Genomic DNA, 7,366 nt, shown 5'->3' on the forward strand with positions numbered 1-7,366 from the left:
GAAACGCTGCAACACGGACGCAATTCCACTAATCAATTAAGGGTACCGGAAGGCGGGCTTCACTGCGCCGTCGGACTATTTGCGAGAAGAACAAGTTGTCATCGCGTTGTGGGGCACCGAACGGAAGGCGTTTCTTTTTCTTGCCGTGAAAGAGCGTGCGTCAACGCTGTGGGAGCGGATGTGGCAGCTGTTGTTGCAGCAGCGACGTGCTCGCCGATCTGAACGGGCTGCGTCGACTCAGGCACGCTTCACCGCAACGCACACAGGATATGGGCGCTGGCGCGAAGGAAGCGCGTGTCTGGCGGTCCAGCGTGCATGTGTGTCCGACGTACTTGAGCACGACACATGACATAACGAGCGAGATACGACGGACATACTCCCATAAAAAAGCGCAAACAAAAAAAAGTTGACCGGACGTGTCGTATGCGCCTTCGGCCACAGCTTTGCTTCAAACATAGCGTCATAGCTTGTACAGCTTAACTGCTGCTATATATTAACCTTACTCTGACTTAGGCGCCTGCCACAAAAAAATTAAATGACAGCTTGTGATGTCAATTTAAATTTATTGCTGAATAAAACAGCCTTGCAACGGCACAATATAATTGTTAAAACACCTTCCTCGTTTCAACAAGGCCTTTCTCGTCTGAGCATACGCGCTGACGCATGTTTCAGCGACAGTTTCATATCTGAGGCATGGCAGTGGGTGCCATCTCCGTAGCCTGTTCTTATCCTTGATTTGGAGGTAATAAAGAAGCTGGTTATGTTTAAAAATTCACAGGCGATTACGATAAACCATAATATGAAACTTGAGCGCAGCCCTGTATGTATTATCACTTCGTATGTCAGTGTTTTGTATCATGATTATATAGGTACCCGGTTCATATTGGGAAGGGAACGCTCTGAGTAGCACGATTTGTTTCCATACAGACGACGCGCGCTACTCTTACGCCACATCGTAGCCATCATCGCCGCACAGCCCGTCTTGCGCGACACTACGCTTTTCTCATGCCTTCGTTCCAATAAAGACGAAAGCGGGTTTTCGTCGCGGGGAAGTCGCGACACCAGTGTACCAAGGGAGCCTCTCACCCGAGGGAGCTGACATCAAGCTTTACTCGTAGCCGCTCGCCATCGCCTCTTGCAGGAGCAGTGATCCCCGTCCCATATGCTGGTACAGAGGTACTGTACTAACCTCATACGCTGACGTCGACCCCCGGAAGGCGATTGCTGGTTTCGGTATCAAGGAACATGCGTGCTTCTAGCGGTTGCCGGGAATCACAAGATCTGGTGGAACGAAGTAGATGTGGACGTTCACATTTCTTCCCACTCACGCGTTCTCTTGAAATAAAGAAATTTGAGGGAATGGCAAACAACCCTTCCTTCTGTTTAGTTATTTTTAATTTTGTTTTCTTTCGAACTATAAATCGGGCAAAGCGTGGGATATGGTTAACTTCATGAGTCTATCGAGCTTCCCTCCGCTAGCACATTCCACTCGCTAAGCGATATCACAAGTCGCATCGCACTCGGTCATCACCTTCGGTTCTCGTGCCAAGTATGAAGATGGGAAAGATAAGACATAGAAGCTTGAGCAGGCTTGCAAGGAATGCAATAAGCAGGAAACCAGGGGCATGATCGGAGATCGTGGTTCGAAACACACGTTCAGTTTTCGTTCAGTATCGCCTCACGCGATTGGCCTAGGCAACGCCGGGTCATCAGCCGCGCCCGGCGGCTGACGACTTGCAAGATTGACACAGCAGAGAAAAACTCAGCGCCATTTCACCCTGTATAGAACGATGACCAACGAAGCTGTTTAAGTGGACCCCTTAATGGCGAACTGCACCTCCGCCGCAGGCCGACCCAGCATTGCACTATCTTCCGGACAGGCCCACGTATGGGTAGTGAGTAAAGTTTGCTTCCTCCGCCGGGTTCTTCTTTCTTGGTGCTTGCGTGTTCTCGGCTTTTCCTAAACCGCTGCGCTGTTCTCTGCTTCGGTATTCCGGAACTAAAGATGCCGGATGTCATTAATTTGAACTGAGTTTATTTACGCACAGACATTATCGGTTACACTAAGTATACACTAAACAAGGAAAACGAGTTCATATTTACGAATGCGGCTGAGCTTAGGCCTCGGAGCCGTCCGTCGCTCCGATCGGGCACATGACCAGATCGGTCCGTTGTCTCTCACGTCTCAGACCACACTGGACGCTCAGCCGCGCACATTCTCACCCCCAGCCGCGGGACCGTGTATCCTTGCTGCGTGTCTCGCACCGGGGGTTGCCGCCGCTCGAACCACCCGAGCTTCCCGCGCCGCCTCGGCCCGGTACAAACACTCCCCAAAGACTCCCTTTTCCAGATGCTACTACAGCGGCTCGCTGCGCGATTTATGGCGCTCGCCAGAACCAGTGAGCGGGAACCCCTGCCGCTCCCTTTTTTCGCCGAAGAGCTTCCGCCCACCGCCTTTCCAAAGCACGCGTTCTCTGGAAGCGGCCCGGGTGCGAGCCAACAGCACAACGTTGCAGTGCAACAGATACACAAACACACAGTGGATTCCAGAGAAGTTCAGCAAGCACGCATTTCAACCAAACAAAAAGAATGCACACGTGTGTTTAACCAAGGCGACCGTTCACAACGACCTTACAGAGTGCTTAACGCCTCCTTCACCTCCGCCGCGGATCGGCCCGGTATTGCACTATCGTCGGGATCAGCCCAGGTAATGGCGTTTTATTCCAGTAGGGCCGCGTCAATCACGGTACGTACTCGACGGCAAGAACGCAGGTGACGTCTGATGCGGACGCCGGGCAGAAGGCTCGAGTTTTGTGTTAACACACGGACGCGGTCCTGGAGGCATACGGGTATAGTTGATATTCTAAGTGACATTAGGAGAAAAAATTTTGCTGGGAAGATTATGTGATTCGGAGGTTGGATAACCGCTGGACTATAAGGGTTACAGAATGGGCACCAAGAGAAGGGAAACGCAGTCGAGGACGGCAGAAGACTAGGTGGGGGCGAGCAAATTAGGAAATTCGCTGGCGACAGTTGGAGTCGGTTGGCGCAGGACAGGGGTAATTGGAGATCGCAGGGAGAGGCCTTCGTCCAGCAGTGGACATAAAATGGGCTGACGATGATAATGATGACGACGACGGCGACGGTCCTGGGGGAAGAGCCCTGAAAGGGCCCCTCACCCGGCCACACAGAAAACTTCGCGTTTATTCTAGAAGTTGTTACGTGTCCTCTAGGGAGAGTTCTGCCCAAAAATTTTTCAAATCGGCTGTTTAATAGCCGAGATAGAAATATTTTAGTGCCGCAAACCAATGATTGCAGGAGGCGAGCTTCACCGCAAACATAGACGTTCTGTCCACTCGCCCCTTCTAGCCTCCGCAACCGAAATTACTTCCCTGCGTTCTCTCATACCGGAGCTCGAGGATCACGTGACGATACGTCACAGGTCCTGCCTTCCTTTATTTTTCCCATCTCGTCGCTTTTCCGCGGTGTGGAGCACTTCCGCTGAAGGCGTCACGCGCAAGCTGTTGTGATTGTCTCGTTTTTCGCAGTGCACAATTTTGCGCGCTGTGCACGAGGACAACTGACTAGCGGTGTAATCAGTGCTACACAAATACTGAGGCAAACACAAGCGCATCACAGGGCATGTGATCCGCTTGTGGAAATTGTCTGCGCGGGTGGCTGCACGAAGTGCGAAGAAGCAGACGAAACGGAATTACATCTCTCTTGCTGCGGTGCGAAGTAGAAAAAAAAATACGCAGATGTTCGGTTTATGTGTCTCAATATTTCTCGAAGCTTTATTTCGTCTATTAAAGAACATCATCATCATCAGCCTGGCTACGCCAACTGCAGGGCAAAGGCCCCTCCCATACTTCTCCAACTACCCCGGTCATGTGCTAATTGTGGCCATGTTGTCCCTGCAAAATTCTCAATCTCATCCGCCCACCTAACTTTCTGCCGCCCCCTGCTACGCTTCCCGTCCCTTGGAATCCAGTCCGTAAGCCTTAATGACCATCGGTTATCTTCCCTCCTCATTACATGTCTTGCCCATGCCCATTTCTTTTGCTTGATTTCGACAAAGATGTCATTAACTCGAGTTAGTTCCCTCACCCAATCTGCACTTTTCTAATCCCTTAACGTTACACCCAGCATTCTTCTTTCCATAGCCCGTAGCGTCATCCTCAATTTAAGTAGAACCACTTCCGTAATCCTCCAAGTTTCTGCCCCGTAATTGAGTACTGGTAAGACACAGCTGTTATGCACTTTTCTTTTGAGGAATAATGGCAACCTGTTTTTCATGATCTGAGAATACCTGCCAAACGCCCCCCAGCCCATTCTTATTCTTCTGATTATCCCAGTCTCATGATTCGGATCCGCGGTCACTACCTACCCTAAGTAGATGTATTACCTTACCACTTCCAGAGCCTCGCTACCTGTCGTAAACTGTTAAACGTTACTTTAGTTTTCTGCAGATTAATTTTGAGACCAACCCTTCTGCTTTGCCTCTCCAGGTCAGTGAGCATGCATTGCAGTTGGTCCACTGAGTTACTAAGCAAGGCAATATCATCAGCGAATCGCATGCTACTAAGATATTCTCCATTAACTCTTATCCCCAATTCTTCTTAATCCAGGCCTCTGAGTACCTCCTCTAAACACGTTGTGAATAGCATTGAAGAAATCATATCTCCCTGCCTGACGCCCTTCTTTATTAGGATTTTGTTGCTTTCTTTATGGAGGACTACAGTGGCTGTGGCGCCGCTACAGATATCTTTCAGTATTTTTACATACGGCTCGTCTACACCCTGATTCCATAATGCATGCATGACTGCTGAGGTTTCGACTGAATCAAACGCTTTCTCGTAATCAATGAAAGCTATATATAAGGGTAGGTTATATTCCTCACATTTCTCTATCACCTGATTGATAGTGTGAATGTGGTCTATTGTTGAGTAGCCTTAACGAAATCATGCTTGGCCATTTGGTTGGCAGAAGTCAAAGGTGTTCCTGATTCTATTTGCGATTACTTTAGTAAATACCTTCTAGGCAACGGACAGTAAACTGATCGCTCTATAATTTTTCAAGTCATTGGCGTCTCCTTTCTTATGGATTAGCATAATGTTGGTATTCTTCCAGGATTCCGGTACGCTCGAGGTCACGAGGCATTGCGCATACAGAGAGGCATATTTTTCTAGAGCAATCTGCCCACCATCCTTCAACAAATCTGCTGTTACCTGATCCTCCCCAGCTGCCTTCCCCCTTTGCATAGCTCCTAAGGCTTTCTTTACTTCTTCCGGCGTTACCTGTGGGATATCAAATTCCTCTAGACTATTCTCTCTTCCATTAGCGGCGTGGGTGCCACTGGTACTGTATAAATCTTTATAGAAGTCCTCAGCCACTTCAACTATCTCATCGATATTAGTAATGATATCGCCGGCTTTGTCTCTTGACGCATACATATGATTCTTGCCTATTCCTATTTTCTTCTTCACTCCTTTTAGGTTTCCTCGGTTCCTGAGAGCACGCTCAATTGTATCCATATTATAGTTCCTTATGTCAGCTGTCTTACGCTTGTTGATTAAGTTCGAAAGTTCTGCCAGTTCCATTCTAGCTGTAGGGTTAGAGGCTTTCATACATTGGCGTTTCTTGATCAGATCTTCCGTCTCCTACGATAGCTTAATGGTATCCTTTCTAACGGAGTTACCACCGACTTCTATTGCACACTCCTTAATGATGCCCGTAAGATGTTGTTCATTGCTTCAACACTAAGGTCCTATTCCTGAGTTAAAGCCGAATACCTGTTCTGTAGCTTGATCCGGAATTCCTCTAGTTTCCCTCTTACCGCTAACTCATTGATTGGCTTCTTATGTACCAGTTTCTTCCGTTCCCTCCTCAGGTCTAGGCTAATTCGAGTTCTTACCATCCTGTGGTCACTGCAGCGCACCTTGCCGAGCACGTCCACATCTTATATGATGCCAGGGTTAGCGGAGAGTATAAAGTCTACTTCATTTCTAGTCTGGTCATTCGGGCTCCTCCACATCCACTTTCGGCTATCCCGCTTGCGGAAGAAGGTATTCATTATCCGCATATTAATCTGTTCTGCAAAGTCTACTAATAACTCTCCCCTGCTATTCCTGGTGCCTATGCCATATTCCCCCACAGCCTTGTCTCCAGCCTGCTTCTTGCCTACCTTGGCATTAATGTCGCCCATCAGTACAGTGTACTTTGTTTTGACCTTACCCATCGCCGATTCCACGTCGTCGTAGAAGCTTTCGACTTCCTGGTCATCATGACTGGTTGTAGGGGCGTACATCTGTACGACCTTCAATTTGTACCTCTTATTAAGGTTCACAACAAGACCTGCCACACTCTCGTTAATGCTATCGAATTACTGTACGTTACCAGCTATCACTGATCAGGTAGGACTCAACTGTGCCGATCTAGCGACAACACGCTCGGGCAGCGTGCAAATGAAGAAGCACTTAGCATTCATTCGCAGACCGGCCCGCGTAGTAAGAATGGCGTTTGTCATCTCAGTGGACATATTGTTTGTAAACCTCGCTTTAATTATACTGAGCTGACTGAAAATACGCTCAATTGCCTCTAACTTACAAATGGCCATAAACAAGCTACATATTTGGGACACGCGATGCACAAGATATTGTAAGAAAAAAATAACTTCTTGTACTGCCAAGAAAGAAGCGCGGGGTGAAGCCTGCATTACCTGAAAAGCGATAAAGAAGGCACCCCGACCACAAGAGAAGAAACTTTCCTGCTAGGCAGCGCATAAAAGTGCAATAAATTTAGCGGGAAAACCGCTGAATTCGAAACATTCATAAAAAGCGAGGTCACTGTCGTTGACATGCGTTAGCCTAGCCGTATGTCTCATCTCGTCTCAGTCTCGTCAATCTCGTTTCAGATTTTGCGCTGAAAGCACAAGCGCATTCACAGCATGTCTGCAACAGTCCTATTTAATTCCGCCGTCTTCCATTCGTCTGCGGATTGTAGGTGGTTGTCTTGCGGTAGCTGGCCCGCCTCAGCTTGAAAACGCCTTCCACCTTCAGCTCTGCAAATGTTGCTCCTTTATCAGTCATTACGTGTCACGGGGCACCGTGTCGCAGAACGATGTGGTGCCAGGAAGGACTGGTCGACTTCGGTGGCCGTTCCAGGAGATAACGCCTCGGTCTCGGCATACCGAGCGAAGTAGTCCGTTGGCGCTACAATTTTGGCGTCGACCACAGAGCTGCGAGACACTCTGTCTGTGGAGTAGAATAGCTGGACTCAGATCTTGAGAGAGCGCGATTGTCTATGATGCGCTCAACGCCACCGTGTTGGTGTACACGAACGGCACCAAGTCTGACGTTTCTAGCAT

Source organism: Dermacentor variabilis, chromosome 8 (genome assembly GCF_050947875.1).
Source record: "Dermacentor variabilis isolate Ectoservices chromosome 8, ASM5094787v1, whole genome shotgun sequence".
Lineage (NCBI taxonomy): Eukaryota > Metazoa > Arthropoda > Arachnida > Ixodida > Ixodidae > Dermacentor > Dermacentor variabilis.